Source organism: Nicotiana tabacum, chromosome 12 (genome assembly GCF_000715075.1).
Source record: "Nicotiana tabacum cultivar K326 chromosome 12, ASM71507v2, whole genome shotgun sequence".
NCBI classification, from domain to species: Eukaryota; Viridiplantae; Streptophyta; class Magnoliopsida; order Solanales; family Solanaceae; genus Nicotiana; species Nicotiana tabacum.
The window spans coordinates 60,144,849-60,172,674 of record NC_134091.1 but is presented as its reverse complement, the minus strand read 5'-3'; the positions used below and the strand labels follow the sequence as shown (position 1 = coordinate 60,172,674).

Genomic DNA, 27,826 nt, shown 5'->3' with positions numbered 1-27,826 from the left:
TATATTGATGTTACTTTGACAAATCTAAAATACATTCACAATCGCCGCTTCAAAAGTGTTGAGCGAGAATTAAGGAGCTTGATACATGGCCAGATGATGCCAAGAAGTTACCTTGAAATACATCAAACATTTTCAATGTTTTCCTCACAGGATGGTGCAAGAACAAGAAATCTTCACGCCACAAGAACAATACTTCTCCATCATCCAAAACTTTTAGCAGATAAATCATTTCATTGCATTCAGGAATTATGTTTATGACAATCTCTTTAACCCATGAACTAGTTACTCCATATTCTTTCATCACCCATACCTCAAAATAGTCATCCGCATTATTATCACATACAAAAACTCATTTTCCAAATCTAAAGAACATATTAACTCATTTCTATTAGCATCAAATCATAAACCAACCAATGAATCTTTCCGTAGAGGTTCACACCGTATGCCCTGCACCCAAAACATAACATACCATGTCCTGCACTTGTCCAATACCCTTTGCAAACTGTGTAGACTTGTAATAACGAGAATCATTAGTTTCATCACAAATTTCCTCTTGGTAAATTCTAACTACTTTGTACTTAAATCTAACGGGATCAAAATCAAAGCCATAGTTAACTAAATTCGGGCACCCTTTCAGCCTCTGGAAGCATTGTATATTCTCTGGTTCTTGGTGATAGTAGCAAACATGCTGTTATATGTGAAAGAAAGAAACACTACTAGAAATCCGCTAAAAACCGACCAAAAACCGTCCAGCTTGGACGGAAACTGGAATTTTTTTTTTTACATTTTTTTAAAACTAAATACCGACCAACGTTGGTCGGTAATCTGGACCCAATTTTTTAAATTTTAATAATTATTTTATTATTTAAAATATTTTATAATATTTAAGAATTTATATTTAAAATTATCGACCAACGTTGGTCGGTTAATGCAGGGGAAGCATTTACCGACCAACTTTGATCGGTAATTGTTATTTTATGCAAAATAACCGACCAAAGTTGGTCGGTTATTACGTCAACATTGGTCAAACTTTTGAATTACTTTTATATTTACTATCTAAATAATATAAATGTAATTCGTTAACACTTTTGTAATACAAATAATGAATACACTAACATATACTATATATAACATGCTATATATGTAGTTAAAGTAGTACAACTATATATATATATATATATATATATATATATATATATATATATATATATATATATATATATATATATATATATATATATATATATATATATATATATATATATATATATATATATATATATATATATATATATATATATATATATATATATATAACAAGGTCGGGTTCTTTTAGGGATAGACTAGTGAAGATCCTAATTAGTATATATAATTTATCATCAAATGTATCTATTCGTAAATTGATTCATCGACTTATAACTTACTTAGATGCATCGATGAATATTAAAAATAAAACGTTTGGCCTATATCGACTAATAGTAAAAACAAAACGTCTCGACCTATATCGATTAATCTATGTCATGCATTATTAGTGATGAATGAATGAAAAATAGAAGGATTTGTTCTTTTGAATTGAACTTTTAGGATATGAATTGAACTTTTAGGATATGAATTGGAACTTTTAGGATATGAATTGAATTTTTAGGATATAAATTAGTGTAATTAGGAAAAAATAACTATCTTGAATTAACTAAAAAAGATATAATTAATTTATAATTATAGAATAAATTAATTTGTTCTTGTTTTATTTGTATAGATGGAACATCGTACTTTGATGTACAATAGGAATTATCCCAATCGGTGGGGATTGCAGGAGGATTTTGTAGAAGGGTTGATGACTTTACTAGACATGCAATGTCACTTCCATCATACCAAAGTGAAGAAGTAATTAGGTGCCCTTGTGTCAGGTGCAATTGTATGAAGTTTAAAAAATCGGAGGAAGTTAAGCTTCATCTTTATAAGAAGGGGTTTATAGAGAATTACTTTGTGTGGACTAATCATGGAGAGATCGATGGTAGCCGTGGGATATTTCATAACATGGTTGTTGGTGAAAGTAGTAGGTCGGTGGAGAATACAAATCTTGATTCTAGAATTCAGGATATGGTTGCAGATGTTTTTGGGATGCACTTCGGGGGTGAGCCCAATAAAAATGTTGAACAAACTTCTAATGATCACGCAAAACGTTTTTATGAACAGTTAGAGGAAGCTAGTTGTCCACTACGTGAAGGAAGTCCGCACTCTGAGCTGTCTGTTGCAGTTAGATTACTAAGTATCAAATCTGATTAGAATATTTCTCAAGCAGCCATGGACTCTTTCATTGACCTTATGAGTGAACTAGTTAACCCTAATATCAACTTACCTGGTGATTTCTATAAGGCAAAGAAATTGGTTTCTAAGTTAGGACTTTCGTCAATGAGAATTGATTGTTGTGAAGATGGTTGCATGTTATATTATAAAGATGATGCAACTTTAGACAGTTGTAAATTTTGCGAAAAGCCTCGTTTCAAGAGGCTTTCCAGCGGGAATATGGTCGCTGTCAAGGCGATGCATTATTTACCTCTTATACCTAGGTTAAAGAGGTTATATGCGTCGATGAGTTCTGCTCCTCATATGAGATGGCACTTTGAAAATAGAAGACCACCTGGTGTTATGTGTCATCCTTCAGATGGAGAAGCTTGGAAGCACTTTGATAGGACATATCCAGATTTTGCTAGTGAACCAAGGAACATTCGGTTAGGTCTGTGTGCGGATGGCTTCACGCCTTTTTCTATATCTGCAACACCATATTCATGTTGGCCTGTCTTTCTTACACCTTATAATCTACCACCTGAGTTATGAATGACTAGTCCATATATATACTTAAATTGTATTATCCCCAGTCTACGTAATCCGAAAAGTTTGATTGATGTATATTTGAAACCTTTGATTGATGAGCTAAAACAATTGTGGTATGATGGTGTTGAAACATATGACATATCAACCAAGCAGAATTTCAATTTGTGTTCTAATTTAATGTGGACTATTAATGATTTTCCTGCGTATGGAATGTTGTCTGGGTGGATGACTGCTGGGAAGCTAGCTTGTCCTTACTGCATGGAAAATAGTAAAGAGTTCACTTTGAAACATGGCCGAAAGCAATCATGGTTTGATTGTCACCGTCAATTCTTGCCTGATGATCATGACTTTAGAAGGATGAAAAATGCATTCAAAAAGAATAAAGTGGAATATGATTCCCCACCTCCGATACTTTTAGGTGAGGAAATTTGGGAGAGGGTCCAGAACTTTAATAAAGTTACTGATGCTCCACCTTATAGATTCCCCGTATATGATGTTAATCATAATTGGACAAAACAGAGTATATTTTGGGAGCTGCCTTATTGGAAGGATAATCTTCTCCGACACAACCTTGATGTCATGCATATTGAGAAGAATTATTTTGACAATTTGTTCAACATAATGATGGATGTTAAAGGTAAGACAAAAGATAACCCGAAGGCTAGAATGGACTTACAAGAATATTGCAGGCGGCCTGAATTATACTTGCAGACAACAAACAATGGTAAGGTTTTCAATCCCAATGAAAGTTACACATTCACTTTGGAGGAAAGACGACAAATTTATAATTGGATTACGAAATTGAAGATGCCTGAGGGTTATGCATCGAATCTTGGAAAAAAAGTAGATATGGAGGTAGGAAAGTTGAGCCATTTGAAAAGTCATGACTGCCATGTTTTCATGGAGACCTTAGTGCCTATTGCATTTTGTGGTTTGCCTGAAAGAATCTGGAAACCCATCACAGAGATTAGTTTATTTTTCAAAGACTTGTGTTCTACCACATTAAAGGAAGAAAACCTACTTCGGATGGATCAGAACATTCGTGTAATTTCTAGTAAGATGGAAAAAATATTTCCATGTAGTTTCTTTGATGTGATGGAACACCTTCCAATACACCTTATACACAAGGCACGACTTGGAGGGCATGTTCAATGCAGATGGATGTATCCCTTTGAGAGGTAATATTATAAGTTTGATGTAATATTCTATTTTATTTGAATGTTCTTGGCTAACATGACATTATGTAGGACACTTGGCAAATGCAAACAATTTGTTAAGCAGAGGAATAGGATTGAAGTATCTATATGCGAAGCCTATCTTGCAAAGGAAACTGCACATTTTTGTTCTTATTATTCTGAGAGTAACGTGCCATGTTCTAGGAATAGGCACACGGTCGAATGTGTGAATGATCCATTATATCCACCAATGTCCATATTCAATTAACCAGGCCGATGTTCTAAGGATGTTAGAAAGAGAAGTTTGAGTGATATGGAGTACAAGTCAGCTACACTTCATGTGTTGCTAAATTGTCCCGAAGTTGTACCATTTCTCAAGTAAGTATTGATTTATTAGTTATCAAAATGTAAAATTTACTGTGACTACATATTGATGCAACTACTAAAAATATTTGATGTGTCACAGTCACTTCGTGGGTCAATTTGGCCATGATGCTGTATATACGAGATTTGATACGTGGTTCAAACAGTTTGTAAGTATATATATATATATACACACACGTTGTGAATGTATAAAAATTGATTCCTAAGTTGTGCTAACTTATGAATTTTTTTAATACTATGTAGGTAAATAATCCAAATAATGGTGTAAATCAATTTTTGAAAGATATATCTTGGGGACCTGGGCTTCAGGTCACAACAATGTCTAAGTACGTAGTGAATAGTTATAAGTTTCATACAGAGGATTGCTCTAAAAATAAAAATAGCAACAACATCGGGGTGTGGGTTCAAGGTGGTGATGGCAACCAAGTTGGAGATATTGATTATTATGGTATGGTCAAAGAAATATTACAACTAGAATATACAGGTTGGCAATATAAAAAATTGATACTCTTTAGATGCAAGTGGTTTAACCCAAATCCAACAAGAGGTACAAAAGTACACCACCAATACAACATAATTGAGGTTAATTATACGAGGGAGTATGATCGCTATGATCCTTTCATAATTGTACATAATATTAGGCAAGTGTATTATGCTCCTTATCCATTGCGGCAGAATAGGTCCGATTGATGGGTTGTAATAAAAACTAAGCCTGTAGGTAGGGTGGAAGTCGAGAATGTGTTAGATGTTGCATATCAAAACGATATCTCCATTGTTCACCAAATAGCGGACGATCAGTTAGAAAATGATTTGGAACATCGTGAACGCATATTGGAAGAAGTTTATATAAATGAAGTAACAATTATAGAAAATGAGGACGAAGAAGATGAAGCTCAAACAAATGAGGACGAAGAATTCTCGGACGAGGAATAATATGTCGATGAGGATTAAAAAGTTGGTTTTTTAAAGCACTCTCGTTTTATAGCTAGTTTCTTATATCTTTCAATCTAAATGTATATTATATTATACAGATGGCAGGCAAGGGTCAAGGTAACAATGACCCTACTAGTTCTCGGGGTCGAGAAAAGGGTAGGTAGGGAAAGAGGAGGGTAGAAAATAATAGTCCCTCTTGTCCACCCTTTTCAGAGATGCCTATGTCTTATCCTCTACCATACGGCTATACTGAGCTGCCACAGCATCACGAGCCGTACACCTTCATTCAGACACCAGGTCTTCCATCACAGGGCCATAGGACTATACGTCCGACATACAGTCCAGCTGCCTCACAGCCATCTGCATCGAAGCCATCTACATCACATCCACATGGATAACATCCCTACATATCAAAGCCACATGGATCATATCCATCCATGTCACAGCCACTCGGGTCACAGCCATCAGTATCACATCCACTTGGGTCGCATCCAGCTATGTCACAGTCACAGGGATTGCAACCATCTTCATCATCTACTCTATCTATTGTAAGCCTTCGCCTGCGAGGCAGTAGCTCTGACCCGCCTACACCGTCTTCACATACCTATGATACACATGCTTCGGATGGTGATGACGAGTTAGTGCATTATGATTGATATGGCAGGATCATCATAGTCCCTGAGGATGATAGGTAAGTGTTATTCATTATTTTTGCGTCTATTGATTTGTAACATTTTTACTAAGATATTAATGTGTTTTTAGTGTTAAATTGCAGGTTCAGGCCGGGTAATAAGACTACAAAGATAATCACCAATGCCATCAGAAAGCTTTATGATGGCCCTTATGCGACTTGGACTGATTGCCCATTCTCGCTGAATGAGCAAATTTTCAATCAAGTTAAGGTATAAATGTTCTTTTAAACAGTTTAATAACTTATATTTATGATGTTTCCATATAATATTTTACTTTTGAAATACAGAGCAAGTGTGTATGGGAAGACCGCTATAGCACGGAAGTGGCTGCAAATTTTCATCATTAAGCTCGCAAGAGATTGGCGGATGCTTTCTCGGATGCTAGAAAGAAGAACAAGAGGCCTGGATGGTTACTTGAGAATTTGTGGAATGATTTGCAAAGGCAATGGCTTACCACGGAGTTCTTAGAGAGGAGCAAAAAAGGAAAGAAAGCTCGAGCATCCGAGAAGGAAGGCTCCTTGCACACTGGAGGTGCGATCAGTCTAGGGACAATAAAAAGAAGATTGGTACGTAATTGCTTAAATTATTTTACTTTTCTAAGTATATCTATTCTGTTTATTAACTAAATTAATTTGTTTTCAGGAAAATAAGTATGGGCGTCTAATGAGTCATGATGAGCTATTCAAGGAGACGCATATTGTGAAGAAGAAGAAAGAGGGGAATCAAGAGAGGTGGGTCGAGGACCGGGCCTCGACTGCATATGTAAGCTTTCAATTTTTTTTTAAGTATTATAATTTACCTTTATAAAAATTTTGAAATACTGATTTAATTTAAAATAATATAGGGTCGCTACCAAAGTAACGTGGAGGAATTTATTCGTAGTCATCCAGCTGGTGAATCGGGTGAGCCCACCCAACCTTCGGACGAGGATGCTGAAAGAATATGGTTGGAGTCTGTTGGCGGTCCAAAATGGGGGAAGGTATACGGGCTTCCTACTAAAAGCTTCCATCGCTATAAGTGTGGAATGCGAGGAATAGGGACTTCCTCGCAAGGCGAGCAACTTAATAGGGAGAGCCTCTCCGCTATGCGGGAGAAAGTGACAAAGTTCACATCCGAGCTAGAAGCGGCCAAGGAAAGAGAAAGGCTTAGAGATGCTCAATTCCTTGGCATGCAAGCTCAGATCAGAACTCTCCTATCTAGTGGAGCTTTTCCGTTGCCCCGATCTCTTGAGTCATCTCCAGAGGGTCAACCTCCACGTGATCTTTCCTCCCGTCCTTCTAGTGATCGTTCCTCCCGTCCTCCCCGTGATCGTTCTTCCCGTCCTCCACAAGACCGTTCTCTATACCGTCTTGTAAATGAAATTTCATCAGACGGTGATGATGATGTTGTAGAAAACACCCCCTTGACTTTTATATACTTTGAACTAGACAGATAGAACCAGTTTTGAACTAGTTGTAATTAGTTTTAACTTGATTTTGGATTTTTATGTTTAATTGAATTTTAATTTGTTAGTTTTAAAGTATTTATTGAATGTTCTGGTTGTTTTGTTGTTGTTGTTGTTGTTGTTGTTGTTGTTGTTGTTGTTGTTGTTGTTGTTGTTGTTGTTGTTGTTGTTGTTGTTGTTGTTGTTATTGTTGTTGTTGTTGTTGTGTTGTTGTTGTTGTTATTAGGTGTATTGGTATGCTGGCAGGTGGGGTAGTGGCCAAAACAGGCATTTTATACCAAAATTAAACCCAGAAAAATCGACCAAAGTTGGTCGGTTTTAATAATAAAAAAAATTATTCCAAAATACCGACCAAAGTTGGTCGGTTAATGAACATTGAATTCCTAGAATTAAACATTACCGACCAACTTTGGTCGGTTTTTTGCCTGCACAGTTAAGGTTACCGACCATAATTGGTCGGTAATGTTTAATTTTAATTATTTTAAAAATATATATATTTTCAATTATCGACCAAAGTTAGTCATTTTTTTAAAATTTTAATAATTAATAAAAAACATAATTTAGTTAAACCGACCAACTTTGGTCGGTAAAATTAAATTAATAAAATATGTTTCCGATCAAAGTTGGTCGGTAAGTACTTAAACTTGTCAGATGGTCGTTTTAAGCTACTGACCAACATTGGTCGGTAATTTCCGACCAACTTTGGTCGGTAAGCCATTTCGACCATCAAAATACCATCCACACCCTAATGGTCGCATTTTGGTCGGTAATTGGCCATAACGACCAACTTTGGTCGGTTTTTAGCGAATTTCTAGTAGTGAAAAGTAGACAAAACAAAAGAAAGAAAAGTATAAAAGAGATGAATTTATGAGGTAAGTGCTTACATCGGCATTCCTATAATGTAAGCGTTTATGTCGGTAGGGCATTCAAATGCCAATAAAAGGGGTATGCATTTTCATTTGCATATCATCCCTCAACTTCTTCTTTCTCTCTTCAATTAATAAAGAGCTATTCTTTGTGTGGCCGTGGAGCAGGCAAAAATTACCAAACCACGTAAATCTTCTCTTCTCCTGTCTTCTACAATTTATTGCTTTTCTCTTTCAAATATTTTTTCCTTTCTATTAGCCTGACACGTTTTCCAACAACTAGTATCAGAGCACAGACATTGTAATTCTGATAAAAAAGTACGGTATCGGTGCATGTACTATTCACAAGAATAGTGCAACATTATTGATCATCGTTACTATTCACAAGCACTATTCACATAAAAAAACATTTGTGAAAAATGGCATCGGAAGAAGGGAAGGTTAAGATTGACAAGTTCAATGGCAAAGATTTTGAATTTTGAAAAATGCAAATAGAGGATTATTTTACCAAAAAAAATTACACTTACCTCTGACCGAGGTAAAACCAGAGAATATGGCCAAAGCGGATTGGGATCTATTAGATCGCCAAGCTCTTGGTGTGATTCGTTTGACGCTAACACGAAATGTGGCGTTTAACATCATTAACGAGAAGACAACCGCAGGCCTGATGAAGGCATTATCAAATATGTACGAGAAGTCATCTGCTTCAAATAAAGTCTATTTGATGCGTCGATTATTCAACTTAAAGATGACAAAAGGTGAATCTGTTACGGAACATATCAATGAGTTTAATATAATATTAACTCAGTTGAGTTTTGTCAATATAACATTCGATGATGAAGTCAAGGCATTGATTCTATTATCATCTCTACCGGAGAGTTGGTCTACAACAGTAACTGCAGTTAGCAGTTTATCGGGAAGTACCAAACTCAAATTGAATGATATTAGAGACTTGGTTCTAAGCAAAGATATTCGCCGGAGAGAATCAAAGTTTCCCCAGGATCTGCTTTGAATACCGAAAGCAAGGGAAGAAGCATCCAAAAAGGACAAAGTCATGGTCGTGGCAGATCAAAGTCAAGGAGAAGAGGGCAATTCAAAAATCGCAAAGACATTACATGTTGGAATTGCGATAAAAAGGGTCACTATAGTAGTCAGTGTAGAGAGCCAAAGAAGAAGAAGAAGAATGATCAATATAAGGATGATAATTCAGCAAATGCAATTGCTGAACAAGTCGGTGATGCACTAATTTGTTGTGCAGACAGTCTAGTCGAATCTTGGATTCTGGACTCAGGTGCATCCTTTCACTCTACATTATGCAAAGAATTATTGTATAATTATATTGCTGGAAAATTTTGGAAAGTTTATCTAGCAGACAGCGAACCTCTGGACATTGTCGGGAAAAGTGAAGTTCATATAAAGCCTTTACAAGGCACGCTATGGAAATTGCAAAATGTCCGACATGTTCCTGGCCTCAAGAAAAATCTGATACCTATGAGCGAGATTGACAGTGAAGGATATACAACAACATTCGGTAACAGATCGTGGAAGATAACCAAAGAAAATTTGGTTGTGGCACGAGGCTTCAAGAGGGGAACATTGTATGCAAATGCAATACAAAGAGACACTATAGCAACAATTGATCATGGTTGTGATACAACATTGTGGCACCGGAGGCTCGGGCATATGAGTGAGAAGGGAATGAAGTTGTTGGAATCCAAAGAAAAGTTGCCAAACCTAAAGCATGTTGAATTAGGTTTGTGCGAAGATTGCATTTACGGGAAACAAAAGAGAGTTAGTTTCTCAAAGGCGGGAAGGACGCCAAAGAAAGAGAAGCTGGAACTAGTGTATACAGATGTGTGGGGACCAGCTCCTGTAACTTCTCTGGGAGGCTCACGCTATTATGTCACCTTCATTGATGATTCCACAAGAAAGGTATGGGTTTATTTTCTAAAAAATAAATCTGATGTGTTTATTACCTTTAAAAGATGGAAAGCTGAAGTTGAAAATCAGACAAGTCTAAAGTTAAAATGTCTGAAGTATGACAATTGAGGAGAGTATGATAGTCAAAAATTTAAAACATTCTGCTCTGAGAATGGGATCAGAATGATCAAGACAGTTCCTGGAACACCAGAACTAAATGGCGTTGCTGAGAGGATGAACAAAACCCTGAATGAACGAGCCAGAAGTATGAGAATACATTCTGGATTGCCAAAGTATTTTTGGGCCGAGGCTGTTAACATGGCAGCTTACCTCATAAATAGGAGAGACCCTCTGTAATGCTGGATTTTGAAATTCCTGTGGATGTATGGACAGGAAAGGAGGTAACTCTCTCACATCTGAAATTTTTTAGTTTTGTTGCTTATGTGCATGTAAGCTCGAATGATAGAGATAAACTTGATCCTAAGGCCAAGAAATGTTTCTTTATTGGCTATGGTGATGATAATTTTGGTTATCGATTTTGGGATGATCAGAATAGAAAGATCCTAAGACACAGGAATGTCACATTTAATGAAAATGTGATGTACAAAGACAAACTTGAAGTAGAACCAACCAGCACCAGTAGACAGACATCTGAAACAGCTGAGTTAGAAGAAATCTCAGAAAATGAAGTGGCTAGAGAGACTACAACTGGATCTGAATCTGAAGATGCCGAACCAGAAGCCGAATCTGGATCAGAATCAGAACCAGAACCATAGATAGAATCAGATGGAGAACCAGATCTGGAGTCAGGACTTGAATCAAATTCGGGATTAGTTAATCCTGAACCTACATTAAGGAGATCTAAAAGAGTCACGAATGCTCCAGATAGGTTAACTCTCTCTCTCCATTATTTACTTCTGACTGATGCTGGAGAACCAGAGTATTTTGTTGAAGCAATGCAGGTGATAAGCTCTGATAAGTGAAAGCTAGCTAGGGATGTGCATAATTTGGTAAATACCGAATTACCGTACCGAAACCGAAAATTTTGGTATTTGGTATTCAATATTTTGGTATTTGGTATGGTATTTTGTTTAAGTTTTAAAAAAATTGGTATTAGGTATGGTAATTTTAAAATGAAATACCGAAATATCGTTACCTTACCGAAATATATATTATATTACACAATAAACATATTATTAATTATAATATAAATATTAAAAAAACTAAATTTTACTTTCCTTTATTCTCCAAATTCATCATTAACTCTAAGCAAGTAACAAGACATTTCTATTAATCAAATTTATTCCTTTATGTACAGTTTTCTCTCTCTGGGTTGATATTTGCTGGTGTTGGACAAAGTTTTGTCAACAAACGTTCTTAGTTTTGTACTTTTGAGTACTTTAATTAAGAATATTACAGTATATGACTCTATGCACTAGTTAATATTCAAACCGAATAATTCGAAGTTACCGAACCGAATAAACCGAAACCGAAAGGAGAAAAACCGAACCATACCGAATTTAATTATGTACGGTATTGGTATAGCATTTTATGACTGATGCTGGAGAACCAGAGCATTTTGTTGAAGCAATGCAGGTGATAAGCTCTGATAAGTGGAAGCTAGCCATGAAAGAAGAGATGAATTCTCTTCAAAAGAATAAAATATGGATACTTACAGAGTTACCAAAAGGAAAGAAGGCATTGCAAAACAAGTGGGTGTACAGGGTCAAGGAAGAGCATGATGGTGAGAAGAGATACAAAACACGAGTAGTAGTAAAAGGCTTTCAGCAGAAAGAAGGGATTGACTACACCGAGATCTTCTCTCCTATAGTCAAATTAACTACTATCAGGTTGGTGCTAAGTATCATAGCTACAGAAAATTTGCATTTGGAGCAGCTAGATGTTAAAATTACTTTCTTGCATGGTGACCTTGAAGAAGACATCTACATGAAGCAACCTGAAGGTTTTCAAGTTTTTGGTAAAGAAAACCTTGCGTGTAAATTGAAGAAGAGTTTGTATGGTTTGAAACAAGAACCCCGACAATGGTACAAGAAATTTGATGGATTCATGCATAATAATGGTTTCACACGATGTGAGATGGACCATTACTGTTATATCAAAAATCTTGATAAATCCTATATCATTTTACTGTTGTACGTTGATGATATGCTAATTTCAGGATCTAGCATAAATGAGATCAACAGGGTTAAGCGACAACTGGCGGGGGAGTTTGAAATGAAAGACTTAGGACCAACTAAGCAAATGCTTGGGATGAGGATTAGCAGAAACAGGTCTGAAGGAACCTTAAAATTGTCTCAAGAAAAGTACATACAGAAGGTACTAAGCAGGTTCAGTCTTCATGATGCAAAGACCATAAGCACTCCACTCGGAAGCCATCTTAATCTGTCGAAGGACCAATAACCTAAGAAAGATGAAGAAAAGAAGTACATGTCCAAAGTTTCATATGCTTAAGCAGTAGGAAGTTTGATGTATGCTATGGTTTGCACTAGACCTGACATAACCCATGTAGTTGGAGTTGTCAATAGATACATGTAGGGCTGGCACGTGGGCCGGTCCCGGGCCTAAACGGGCCAAGTGGGCCGGTTCAAACGGTCCCGGGCCTAAACGGGCTTTTTGTCGGGACCGGGACCATTTGGTCCCGGGCTAAATGGTCCCGGCCCGCGGGCTAAACGGGCTAAGTGGGCCCAATATATTTTTTTAAAAAAAATTAAATAGATATTAGAGACAAAAAGATGTTAAAAATAATATCTAAGACAATGCTTTGTAAATTTTATTATAGAATTGTGACCTAAATTTTAATATTCAATATTTAATATCGAATATATATAGTATATAAGATGTATATATAGTATATCGATATAAGATATATATATATATATATATATATATATATATATATATATATATATATATATATATATATATATATATATATATATATATATATATATATACATTTAATATATATACTATACAATATATATACATATATATATATATATATATATATATATATATCGATATAAGATGTATATATAGTATATATATATATAAGTAATAAGCTATATTCGATAAGCTATATATACATCTTATATAATATATATAAGATGTATACTATACTATACTATACTATACTATACTATATATACATCTTATATATAGTATATAAGATGTATATATAGCTTATCGAATATAGCTTATTACTTATATATATATATATATATAGTATATATATATATATATATATATATATATATAAGTAATAAGCTATATTCGATAAGCTATATATACATCTTATATACTATATATAAGATGTATATATAGTATAGTATAGTATAGTATATATATTAAATGTATAATATATATTAGTAATAATAAAGTAAATAATAGTAGCAATTATAGAAGAAAATTAGAGAGAGATTGTGATAGATTGATGATTTTGTAAGAAAAATAAAAGAATGATGGGGTATTTATAGTTGAAAATAGGAAAAAAGTGTAATTATAAAAAGTTTGGTATTAAAACAAAGTTGGGGGGGTTAAATGGCTATTTTTGACAGCCCAACGGCTATTAAAAAAAAAGCAATTTTAAAAAAAATAGCCGTTGGGACCGTTTGGCCCGTTAAGGGATCGGGCCGGGCCCGGTCCCGGTCTCTGGCGGGCTAAACGGTCCCCGGGCCTGACGGGCCCAAATCATAGGACCGGCCCACGAGAACGGCCTAGGCCCACTAAAACCGGGCCAAACGGTCCTAGCCCGTTTAGCCCGTTTGGCCCGCGGTCCTGGGCCGGTCCCGGTCCTGGACCGGCCCACTTGCCACCCTTAGATACATGTCAGATCCAGGAAAAGAGCATTGTGAAGGTGTAAAATGGATATTGCGATATCTCAAAGACACCTTAGGTATGGCACTTTATTTTAAAAGGATCAATATTATCTTACAAGGTTTTGCTGATGCAAATTGAGGCGGCGATCTGGATAGTCGAAAAAGTACCACAGGTTACGTGTTCACCTTGGGTGGTACTGCTATTAGCTGGATGTCCAGACTTCAGAAAAGTGTTGCTCTATCTACCACTGAAGCAGAGTACATGGCAATCTCAGAAGCTAGAAAAGAGATGATTTGGCTCAAGAATTTTCTTAAAGAGCTAGGTAAAGAGCAGGACAATTGTGAGCTTTTCAGCGATAGCTTGAGTGCAATTCATCTTGCCAAGAATCCTGTATTTCATACAAGATCGAAGCATATCCAGTTGAGGTATCATCATATCCTAGAGTTGATAAGTGAAGAAACTCTTTCCCTGCAGAAGATATCAGGATCAAAGAACACGTCAGACATGTTGACCAAAGTTGTCGGTGTTGACAAACTAAGGTTGTGCACTGCCTCAGTTAGCCTTCAAGACTGATAGTGTGAAGCCGCCACTAGAGAATAGCAAATCTTTTTTTTTTAATTTCTTTCTTGATGTAACATAGGTTTGAGGGGGAGATTGATAGTAGTAAACCTGTTGTTGTATGTGAAAGAAAGAAAAGTCGACAAAACAAAAGAAAGAAAAGTAAAAAAGAGATGAACTTATGATATAAGCGCTTTCATCGGCATTCCTATGATGTAAGCGCTTACGTCGGCAGGGCATTCAAATGCCTATAAAAGAGGTATGCATTTTCATTTGCATATCATTCCTCAACTTCTTATTTCTCTCTTCAATTAATAAAGAGCTATTCTTTGTGTGGCCGTGAAGTAGGCAAAAATTGCCGAACCACGTAAATCTTCTCTTGTCTTGTCTTGTCTTGTGCAATTTATTGCTTTTCTCTTTCAAATATGTTTCCTTTCTATTAGCCTGACACGTTTCCCCAACACTTGGATTAAGGATGTAAATAAACATCAGCACCATCGGAAAATTAGTAATTAAAACAAACGAAACCATGAAGTGATTGTTTACCAGAAAAACGGATTGAGTTAAATTTGTACGTAGTTCTAAGGGTATGTGGTATAACTTGACACAAATCATAAGAATGAATAGAAATATCAAGTGTTAACTGTAGAGAATAAAAAATAAGCAAAGTTGGGAAGAAGATGATTTATAGATTAAGCAAGATGAATCTATTTATGAAGCTAAAAAATGATAACTCTTCAATATAGTAGTGTATGATATCTCAGTTACAATGTATGCAAAAACTTGGCCTTACAGAAATAACAACCATCCCCTTTATAGTGGAGGAATCCTACTTTAGATATAATTAAAAATTCATAGTGGGAGACCCGTGATAAATCAACTTTTTCATAATTCCTGCCAGGATTCTCTCCTCTAGTGGGGTTGCAACGACTCTTGTCTATGAGCTCTGTATTGACTAGAGCTTGGTATCGACTCGAGCCCTCGATCTTGACTCGGATCCTTGTATTGATTCGGGGTAAGTGTTGGTCGGTCTCTGCCTCATAAGCTCGATAACTTCATCATAGTTCGATTTGGACTCGAGTTCGATAATGATATCGAGCTCGACATTGATCGGTCCCTAGGGCTCGAAGCTTGGTGACCTGACTTCAGACCTCAACCTGACATTATGAAGACACTTCTCCTATCCAATGTATTACCATTTCGACCAGTTCGTACGAAAGACTAATCGGTTTTTACCGTATACAGGTAGTCCCCTTGTTTCTCGGGATGGATGCAGCGAGAAACGACATGATTTCTCAACGGCTCGATCAGATATAAGCTGACGTTTACATTAGGATCGATAATGATGCACATGATAGTTGTCCCATCGGTTTAGTTTTTTAAAGCATTTAATGCGTGTCAAACGGTGGTCGGCCATTATCGAAACTGAACCGCCATTGCTATACCTATAAATAACCCTTTGTTCCACTTTTAATCACTTTTACATCTTCAAACTCTAAATTTCCTAACTTCTTTCTCACACTTTCTGAATTTACTCGCAAATTTGTGATTCTTCTCTGCAAAATCTTTCTTCAAAAACACCAAATCTTTATTACCTCCTTCTATTCTCGATATTTTAATCTAAATATGGTGAAAACATCAAAAACCATTCCTCAGAAAGAAAAAGCTTCTTCTTCACAGCATGCCGCCGACAAAACATCGGTGGAGCCACAGCCTGAGGAATGCTTCTTGGTGCGTGTGTTCTTACGTCTGATTTTAAGGTCGACAAAGGCTCATCGGTTCCCAGCCAATGTGAGCCAGTGTCGAGGTATATGTGTTCGATAACCGAGAGGCACCTCGAACAGCTAAAGAAAGATTACAATTGGGAGAATAAAGAAATAGTAATCCCGTCTTCTGAAGAAGATATCACCACTTATGTGAAAGGGTTTTTAAGTATGTATACTTACCCTTTCACGTTAGGTCCCCTCGACCCTGTTATTATTGATTTCTGCTGTCAATACCAAATAACCATAAGCCAGATCCATCTTTCTTTTTGGTGGATCGTTATTTTGATCCGTTACTTCGTGCACAAAATCGAGGGGATGCCTTTTACCCTCGACCATCTTATCCGATTATACTGCCCTCGCCTCTTTCGAGGTGGATTAATAAAACTTCAGTGTCGGGCTACCAAGGTCCTGTTCTCGAGTATAGATGAGGACAAGGATCGAGGCTGGATGGGCAGGTTCGTTCGAGTAAAGACTTCAGACCTGATTCCGACTGAAAAGATGCCTTTTCCCGAGGAGTGAAACGTGAAGCGTAAGTGTAATTCTGCTGTTATCTTCTACTATTTTTCCCCTTCATTCCCTTTCTCACTGATATCCCCCTTTTTGTGATGCAGTGGTTCCTTGGATGCCTGGTGCAGTCCCCGATCTCAAGAACTGGGTATGGGATCTAGATTCGACCTCCACATATGCCGAGCGCTTGTGGCGTGATTTGTCAAAGGTCCGATAGGAGGCCAAAAATCATGGTGAGCCTCTTTCTCGTATCTTTGGTAGTTCGAACGAGATGCTTTCCATATATTTAAATCAATTTTCCTGTATGTAGGTGTGGGCAAATATGCGGTTTTGAGGCCCTCATACGTCGAGTAAGAGGCTTCGGCCTCTGATTTAAAGTCGATGAACGATAATAAGAGAAAAAAGGCCTCCGCCTCCGAAGATCCAAAATCGAAGATGAGGATGGCTCGAAAGTCGAGGAAGAATACCATTCCTTTGACCGTAGAATCAGTTCTGCATCTAAGAGATGAAGAAGAAGTAGAAGAAGAAGAAAACGACGAGTCCGTGCTGATGGCCCGAATGAAGAAATCCATCGATGCCCTAAAGGCAGCTGAATCGATGGTGATTTATAAAGCTCCGCCTCAGACTGAGGAGATGTCGGGGGAAGGTTCGGACAGAGTCCCCAAATCATTGGAGATTGAGGATGCTTCCCACCGAAATCAACAAACGGTGGGTATATCAGAAGGGGCCGGTCCTGAAGCTCTCTGAACTGAGGAGAACGCCCCAAGCGAGTCGCTTGGGGCAATAGTAATCGGAGACTCACCCACTCTCCCTGCCCTTTCCGAAGGGGAGATTCAGGAAGCCCAAGCTTTGGGGGCCCTCGAGATGAGCCGGTCTCATGAAGGGGAGGACCCCTTCAGTGATTTGTTTACTGGGGTCGAGGACGATGCTGGCCCTAGTGATGTGTCGGGCCTTTTCTGCGAAGTGCAGCAGGCTCTGAATCGGGTAAGCTTTATCTCTCTTTGTTGATATTATTTTTATGTTTGCTATTCTTTTCTAACTTCTTTTCTTCTTTCTTCGCAGGCCTTTGCGGTTTATCGAGAATCATGTTCTCGATCTCGAGCTGAGTTACATCGATTCGAGGCCGACCTCTGACGAGTTACGGAGGAGAGGAATGCCCTCAGACTCCTTTCCGGTCAAAGAGAAGAAGAAATCAAAAGCCTTCGAGCTGAGTTGGCCAAGGCTCATCAAGTCCAGACCGACCTGACCGAGCAGGTAATGATAATATTAAGAACTCATGGGCTTGATTCAGGATCGGAGGCTAATATTTCGATCTCACAGCTGTAGCAGAAACTCGATACGATCGGGCAACTTCGTGAGTATAATAAGGGCAGAGACCATGGGATGGAAAGATGGCATGGACCGTCTTGCTGCAGAAAAGGAGACTGTTCGGGCCCAATTTTCATCGACTGCAAGCGAACTTTAAGGAATAAAGGAGAAGAGCTTGGTTCAAGCGATAAAAATTGAGGAACTCGAGGCTCGGTTGGCCTCCAAACTTGCCAAGGACAAATCTGATGCCGAAAAGGCAAAGTCCTATGCGGATGCATTACTGGCCGTCTATCGGATGGATGCTGAAGCTGCTCAGGTATAAGCAAGAGAGGCAGTCAAAACCGTCAATACTCGAGCACATTGGGTTGCCAAACTTGCTAAATGCCGATCTCGGAGGGAGACCCTCGAAGAGATCTATGCTCGAGGCTTCGATCTCATCGAAGAGATAAAAAGTGCAAAAGAGCTTGAAGTCGATGCTGAAGTCTTGGCTTCCGATGATGATAATGGTGGTGATGATGATGATGACAATGATTGGAGCAAGAGTGGGTCCGAGAGCGGGGAGGAGCCCGATGGAGAAGAGACTGCCCTCGTAGATAACCAAGAAACTTAGCCCTTATTTTTATTTTGGGTTTTTTTTGTGTAGTGTCTTGTTTGGACATTGTAAATATTCTTGTATATATAAAGATCTTTTCTTTTCCTGACTCGCCTCCGTTTTATTCTCTGCCTTGAGAAGATTTTGTTTTATTCATGCCTTATGAAGGTTTTCATAAGGTTTTAGGCAATTTGATCAAATTTGGATCTTGTAGCCTTCATAACCGAGTGAGTGCTTGCTCAAAACTCGAAATAAGGTAGCCCATAGGCTTAGTAATCGAGTTGAGTGATTGTTTGAACCTGAAGTAATGTGGCCCGTAAACTTAATGGTCGAGTGAGAGTTTGTTCGAACTCGAAATAAGAGTATATTATAGGATTAGTAGTCGAGTGAGTGATTCGAACTCGAGGTAATGTAGCCCGTAGGCTTAATGGTCGAGTGAGTGTTTGCTCAAACTCGAGATGATGTAGCCCGTAGGCTTGTTAGTCGAGTGAGTGATTCGAAGTCGAGGTAATGTAGACCATAGGCTTAATGGTCGAGTGATTGATTCGAACTCGAAGTAATGTAGCCCATAGGCTTAATGGTCGAGTGAGTGATTGCTCAAACTCGAGATGATGTAGCCCGTAGGCTTATTAGTCGAGTGAGTGATTCGAACTCGAAGTAATGTAGCCCATAGGCTTAATGGTCGAGTGAGTGCTTGCTCAAACTCGAAATAAGAGTAGCCCATAGGCTTAGTAGTCGAGTGAGTGATTCGAACTCAAAGTAATAGTAGCCCGTAGGCTTAGTATTCGAGTGAGTGCTTCGAACTCGAAGTAATATAGCCTGTAGGATTAATGGTCGAGTGAATATTTTCTAGAACTCGAAATAAGGTATCCCTTAGGCTTATTGGTCGAGTGAGTGATTTGAACTCGAAGTAATGTAGCCCGTAGGCTTAATGGTCCAGTGAGTGTTTGCTCGAACTTGAAATAAGGTAGCCCGTAGGCTTAGTAGTCGAGTGAGTGATTCGAACTCGAAGTAATGTAGCCTGTAGGCTTAATGGTCGAGTGACTGATTCAAACTTGAAGTAATGTAGCCCGTAGGCTTAATGGTCGAGTGAGTGTTTGCTCGAACTCGAAATAAGGTAGCCCGTAGGCTTATTGGTCGAGTGAATGATTCGAACCCGAAGTAATGTAGCCCGTAGGCTTAATGGTCGAGTGAGTGTTTGCTCGAACTCAAAATAAGGTAGCCCGTAGGCTTAGTAGTCGAGTGAGTGATTCGAACTCGAAGTAATGTAGCCCATAGGCTTAATGGTCGAGTGGCAGTTCCCGATTTGTGGAGTAATCATCGGCCCTTGAGCATGTTTGCGTAATAGATCATTAAATAGAGGACGACACAAGATATGGGTAAAGAATTTTCTTTTCATGTTGTTATACATGTGTTTATTTTTTATACCAGGGACCGAACAATCTATATGAGCATGGTTCGTTTTGACCATTTGGCTCTTACAATTTTTCCTATCGAAACCCTATTGTTATGAAGTAACTTTCTTGCATCGAACTTGATATATTTGAGGGTAATGCCCCACCAGTATTCGAGTTTGATTGTAAAGAGGCCTAGGATACTGTTAAATCATTCTAAGTTAGCACGATCAATGGTTACCTCATTAAAAACCTTTCCAAAAAACCCATTTGGGATAAAACCTGTCTAAGGGAAAAAGAGTGCAATGCGTGCTTTCAGACCTAAGGCTTCGTGTTTAATGATCCATCCTTGTTCTTTGATTGAACTCCTGCAAGGGTTAGTTTCGAAATATAAACGAACATGGGAGGGTCGTACCTTAGCAGTAGTATCGTTTTAGGTGTGACACGTTCCAATTGCTTTGTAGTTGTTTGCCGTTTATAATACCGAGTTTGTAGGATACTTTGCCGACATTTTCGAGTACTTGATACTATCCTTCCTAGTTATGACCCAGTTTTCCTTCGTTTGGATTTCGGGTGCTGAGGGTGACTTTCCTTAGCACTAAGTCCCCGATTTTAAAGTGGCGAAGATTGGTTCTTCAATTATAGTATCTTTCGATCCGCTGCTTTTGGGAGGCCAATTGAACGAGAGCGGCTTCTCATTTTTCATCCAATAATTCGAGGCTGGTATTCATAGCCTCGTGGTTTGATTCTTCTGTTGTATATCGATACCTAGCACTGGGTTCCCCGACTTCAGCTGGAATCAAGGCTTCATAGCCATATACTAAAGAGAATGGGGTTTCCCCCGTACTGGATTTTGATGTTGTTCGATATGCCCAAAGAACTTCGGGCAGGATTTCTCTCCATTTTCCCTTAGCGTCGTTCAACCTTTTCTTTAGGTTTTGAATGATAGTCTTGTTCATTGATTCGGCCTGTCCATTCCCACTAGGGTGATACGGTGTCTATAATATCCTTTTTATTTTGTGGTCTTCGAGGAATTTCATCACTTTGCTGCCGATAAATTGTTTCCCATTGTCACACACTATTTTGGCGGGTATCCCAAATCGACATACGATATGATCCCAGATGAAGTCTATAACCTCTTTCTCAAACGCCTGTGCTTCAACCCATTTAGAGAAATAGTCAGTCATAAATAAAATGAATTTAGCTTTACCCGGGGTCGATGGCAGAGGGCCGACGATATCCATTCCCTATTTCATGAATGGCCATAGGGATAGGACTGAGTGAAGTTGCTCTCCCGGCTGATAGATCATCGGTGCAAACCTTTGACATTTGTCACATTTTTGAACAAACTGCTTTGCATCTTTGTCCATATCGATCCAATAATATCCTGCTCTGATTATTTTTCGGACTAATGAATCGGCACCGGAATAATTTCCACAAGTATCCTCGTGAACCTCACGTAGGATATAGTCGGTGTCTCCTATACCTAAACATACTGCCAATGGTCCATCGAATGTCCTTCGGTATAATGTTCCATCTGTAGTCAATGTGAATCGAGCAGCTTAGGTTCGTATGGGCCTCAAATTTTTAGGGTCCGACGGGACTTTTTCGTTCTTCAAGTATTCAATATACTTATTCCTCCAATCCCAGGTTAAGCTTGTAGAATTTATCTCGGCATGACCTTCCTCGATCACGGACCTCGAGACTTGAACGACAGTCCCCGAGCTGATCTCATCTTCCTCGACCGATGATCCCAAATTTGCAAGTGCATCGGCCTCGCTGTTTTGTTCTCGAGGTACATGCTGTAAAGTCCATTCTTTGAAACGGTGCAAAGTTACATGTAGCTTGTCCAAATACCTTTGCATTCTATCCTATCGAACTTTGAAGGTTTTATTTAATTGATTTACCACCAGCAAAGAGTCACACTTGTCTTCAATGACCACTGCTCCCAAGCTTTTAGCTAACTCGAGACCTGCAATCATGGCCTCATACTCGGCCTCGCTGTTAGTCAACCTAGTAGTTTTGATAGATTGTCTAATAGTGCTACTCATAGGTGGCTTTTAAACGATGCCTAGCCCAAACCCTTTTAGGTTCGAAGCCCCGTCTGTGAAAAAGGTCCATATCCCCGATGACGTACCCGATTTCAACAAGAGTTCTTTTTCGACTTTGGGTACGAGGGTTGGCGTGAAATCGGCCACGAAGTCTGCTAAAATTTGAGACTTGATGGTCGTTCGGGGTTGATATTCGATATCGTACTCACTGAGTTCGACGGCCCATTTGGCCAATCGGCCTGATTGTTCGGGCTTGTGTAAAATATTAGAAGTGGGTAAGTGGTTAATACGCATATGGGGTGACATTGAAAGTATGGTCTTAACTTTCTAGAGGCGCTTATCAGCGCCAGTGCCAATTTCTATAAGTGTGAATATCTAGTTTCTGCTTCCCCTAAGGTTCGACTTACATAATAAACGGGGAATTGCGTACCTTGCTCTTCTAGAATAGGACGCCACTTATCGCGATTTTCGATACCGCCAAGTACAAGCAAAGTTTCTCGTCTGCCTTTGGAGTGTGAAGCAGTGGTGGGCTCGATAGGTATTGTTTCAATTCCTCTAATGCCTGTTGGCATTCCGTGGTCCAGGTGAAATCGTTCTTCTTTCTGAGCAGAGAGAAAAATCCGTGACTTCGATCCGACAACCTTGAAATGAATTGGCCTAAGGCAGCAATCCGTCCCGTTAGCCTCTGCACGGCTTTTACACTATCCACGATGGTGATGTCTTCGATGGCCTTAATTTTATCGGGGTTGATCTTGATCCTCCGATTCGATACCATGAAGCCAAAAAAACTTGCCCGATCCGACCTCGAAAGCACATTTCTCGAGGTTGAGCTTCATGTTGTATTTCTTTAAAATCTCGAATGTTTCCTGCAAATGAGCCAAATGGTCCTTTGCGCGCAGGGACTTAACTAGCATGTCATCAATATAAACTTCCATCGATTTACCTATTTGTTTCTCAAACATTTTATTTACTAGGCATTGGTAAGTAGCTCATGTATTTTTTTAGCCCGAAGGGCATTACATTATAATAATAGGTTCCATACTTGGTGATAAACGAAGTCTTTTCTAGGTCCTCCGGGTTCATTTGGATTTGATTGTACCCAGAATAGGCATCAAGAAAAGTAAGGATCTCATGGCCAGCATTGGCATCGATCATGCGATCGATATTAGGGGCATGCCTTGTTTAAATCCTTGTAATATACACACATTCTAAGTTTGTTCTCTTTTTTAGGGACAACAACCACATTGGCTAACCATTCGGGATATTTCACTTCCCGAATGGACCCTATTTTGAGAAGTTTAGTTACCTCGTTCTTTATGAATGTGTGTTTTACCTCGGACTGGGGTCTTCTCTTTTGCTTCACCGGTTTGAACCTAGGGTCCAGGCTTAGCTGATACGTCGTTATATCCGGTGGGATCTCTGTTATGTCTAAATGGGAGCAAGCAAAACAATCTATATTATCAATAAGAAATCGAATAAGCTTTTTCCTGAGTTCGGGGGTTAATCCCGTTCCCAGGTATACCTTTCGTTCGGGCAGATATTTGATTAGTACGACTTGCTCCAGTTCTTCGACCATTGATTAGGTAGCGTCGGAAACATCAGGGACCACGAAGGATCTTGGGATCCCTTGCTCATCATCTTCGTTAATCTTCTGATCTTCTAGTTGGTTCGAAGCTGACGTCTGTGATTGCTAATTGGCATCACGTTCCTCCTTCGAGGCCGATCCCTTTGTTGATGAAGGCGAGGATATAGGAATTGCTTCTTCGACTGCAAACATTTCCCTTGTGGCCGGTTGTTCCCTGTATACTATTTTGATTCCCTCCGATGTTGAGAATTTAAGAACCTGGTGGAAGGTCAAAGGTACAGGTCTCATATTGTGGATCCACAGCCTTCCAAAAAGGGCATTGTATCTCATATTGCCTTCTATTACATGGAACTTCATTTCTTGGATAGTCCCGGCCACGTTTATCGGTAGAATTATCTCGCCTTTGGTAGTTTCACATGCCATATTGAATCCGTATAGAACCAGTGTTGCAGGTACAACTTGGTCCTGTAGACCGAGCTGTTCTACAACCTTCGATCTAATAATGTTGGCAGCGGATATTACCAGTGCATCATTGTGAGGTTGCATGACTCCTTCTGCATCTTCATCATTAAAGGACAAGGTTCCTATGGGTGTGTAATCCCAAGTTCGAGATCGCTTTTCTCTGATAACCGATGTCTTAGTGTGTTTAAGTACCGACCCTTGAGGGGTATCGATGCCACCGATGATCATGTGGATGACGTGCTGTGGTTCTTCCTGTTCATTTTGTTTACCGAAATCCCTATTTTTGAAATGGTTTTTGGCTCTGTCGCTTAAAATTTTTTGAAGGTGCCCTTTATTGAATAACCGGGCTACTTCCTCTCTTAGTTGCCTGCAATCTTCCGTTATGTGTCCATGGGTGCCATGATATTCACATATTTGATTGGGGTTCCTCTGGGCAAGATCGGTCTGCATGGGTTGAGGCCATTTAGTGTCCTTGATGCATCCGATAGCCGACACGATGGCGGATGCATCGATGCTGAAGTTATACTCCGATAACCGTGGTGCTTCCTTAGGTTCGGTATGCCTATCGAACCCATTTCTATTCATCAGTCCCCGAGACCCTTGGCTTCGATCATTTCTCTTTTTGCTTCGTACGGGGTTACGTGAGACCCGACGATCTCCATTGTACGGTCGGTATCGATCCTTGCTTGACCTTGGTTTTCGATCGGTATCCCTTTTAAAATCGGACCCGGAATCCAACTAGTCGTCTTCGACTCTTATTTTAGATTGATACTGATTGTGCACATAGGCCCAAGTAATAGCTAGGTATTCGATTAGGTTATGCTTCAACCACCATGAAGCCATCGAGCTTCGTTCGTTCAGACCTTGAGTGAAAGCTTGAATAGCCCAATCGTCTGTGACTTATGGTAGATCCATTTGTTCCATTTGGAAACGTGATACAAATTCTCTTAGCATCTCGTTATCCCTTTGTCTTACCTTGAATAGGTCCTACTTCTGGGTCTCGACTTTTATGGCCCCGGCATGTGCTTTTACAAAACAATTTACAAGCATAGCAAAAGAATCAATAAAGTTAGATGGTAAATTATGATACCATATCATTGCCCCCTTTGACAAGGTTTCACCGAATATTTTCAATAATACAGATTCGATCTCATCATCTTCTAGATCGTTTCCTTTAATGGCACATGTGTATGAGGTGACATGTTCGTTGGGGTCGGTCGTCCCATTATACTTAGGAATTTCGGGCATGCAAAACTTCTTTGGGATTGGTTTAGGGGTCGCGATCGGGGGGACCCCAAGGCTTCTGTACGAACTTTTTGGAATCTAAGCCTTTCAATATCAGGGGTGCCCCCAGGATTTGATCAACTATGGAGTTGTATGTTTCCACTTTTTTGTTGTTTTCTTCGATCCTATTTTCTCCTGATTCTATTCGTTTTGTCAGTTCCCCGAACATCTTAACAATTTCGGGATTAGTCCCCGATTCTTGCTCATTTGGCCTCACTACAGCTGGTTCCGTTTTGTGAGTGACTTTCTGGGGCGGATTGGACTCCGGCCTGCTCGGTATCTGGGTTTGACTCTGCAACTGAGCTATTTCTACCTGTTAAGCTTGCGACATTTCGAAAATCATATGCAAGTTGACTCTATTTTCTTCAACGTTATGGGTATCTCGAGCTGCAGATCGAGTACCACCATGAATGCTATTTTCGGGTTCAGAATGTTGGCCTGCCTCGATGGCCACATGTGAGTTAACGTCCAATGCTACTTCGACTCGAGCTCCAACAGCATTGACGAGCGGCCTTTCGCCACCGGGCGCCAAGTTATTGTTCTCATCTTGAAAGCCAACTTCGTTGTCGATAGGCAATGCCATTGATTGGGAGTTTGCTGTTGCTAATATGAAAAAAGAGATGCTTCAAAATAAGTGTGAAATGGCCAGTATTTTAGATATTCGTGTCAAATAGCCACTGTTATCCTTAGCCCCACGGTGGGCGTCAAACTGTTTACCCGAAAAACGGAGTGAGTTAAATTTGTACGTAGTTCTAAGGATATGTGGTATAGCTTGACACAAATCGTAAGAATGAATAAAAACATCAAGTGTTGATTGTAGAGAATGAAAAATAAGCAAAGTTGGGAAGAAGATGAATTATATATTAAGTAAGATGAATCTATTTAGGAAGCAAAAAAGGATAACTCTTCAATATAGGAATGTATGATATCTCAGTTACAATGTATGCAAAAACTTGGCCTTACAGAAATAACAACCATCCCCTTTATCGTGGAGGAATCCTACTTTTGATATAATTAAAAATTCATAGTGGGAGACCTATGATAAATCAGCTTTTCCATAATTCCTGCCAAGATTCTCTCCTCTAGTGGGATTGCAACGGCTCTTGTCTATGAGCTCGATATTGACTCGAGCTTGGTATCAACTCGAGCCATCGATCTTGACTCAGATCCTTGTATTGATTCGGGGTCAATATTGGTCGGTCTCTGCCTTATAAGCTCGATAACTTCATCATAGTTCGATTTGGACTCGAGCTTGATAATGATATCGAGATCGACATTGATCGGTCCCTAGGGCTCGAAGCTTGGTGACCTGACTTTGGACCTCAACCTGATATTATGAAGACGCTTCTTCGATCCAATGCATTACCATTTTGACCAGTTTGTACGAAAGACTAACCGGTTTTTACCCTATACAGTGATCTAACTAGGGAAAATGAGCCAATGGGAAAGTAAGTTTGTAGATCAAGGTCAGAATTTGGATCATGGCAAATTTCATGAGTACCCTTATCGGGGTCATCTACGAATTTCAAGAACTTTAGTGTGTTGGTCCGAGATCTCATCCTAATAGAGTAGGATCGGTTGATGATGATGCTGGCTGCAGATCTTGAGTGTACTAGCAACAACTCTGTTGGATCTTCCAAAATGAGTGAACAAGCAACAACTCTGTTGGATCTTCCATTCGCAATCTTGGTGGAAATTCTGTCTAGACAATGAAATTTGCTATAATCAGAATGGGGACCTTGATCTCCCACTTTACTTTCCTGTTGATCCATTTTGCCTAGTTAGTTTTGTTCATGGTTTCGTTTGTTGTAATCAATCCCGATGATCTTGGTACTATTTACATCCTTAATCCATGAACCAAAGAGTATGTCATCCTTCCAGAGGCCCAAGGGATAAGAGGCCGGGTACCCGAATTTAGTCACATTTGAGTACAAAGTGGTTAGAATTTACCAAAAGGAAATCAGCGATAGACAATAATATTTTTCTTTATCCTTTTGTCATGTTCACCCCTACCCTAAGATAAGACGGTTCCCGCCCTCAGGTCAGAGAATAGAGCTAACTGCATCGGATAAAATAGCAAATCCTAGTTTGGTTGCAGGGCATATAGTGTGAATCTATATGGAAAGGTTCATTGATTGGTTGCTGATGCTAATGGAAATGAGTTAATATGTTTCTAAGATCATTTTATTTCCCACGGCTAGCCTCTAGTGTAGTATATGGTCGAAATTGA

General features: G+C 39.0%; 1 pseudogene; it reads right to left on the bottom strand.

The window, feature by feature from the left end:
* Positions 1–24: 24 nt before the first annotated feature.
* On the bottom strand, positions 25–27,368 carry LOC142167186 (F-box/kelch-repeat protein At3g06240-like; annotated as a pseudogene).
* Positions 27,369–27,826: the final 458 nt, after the last annotated feature.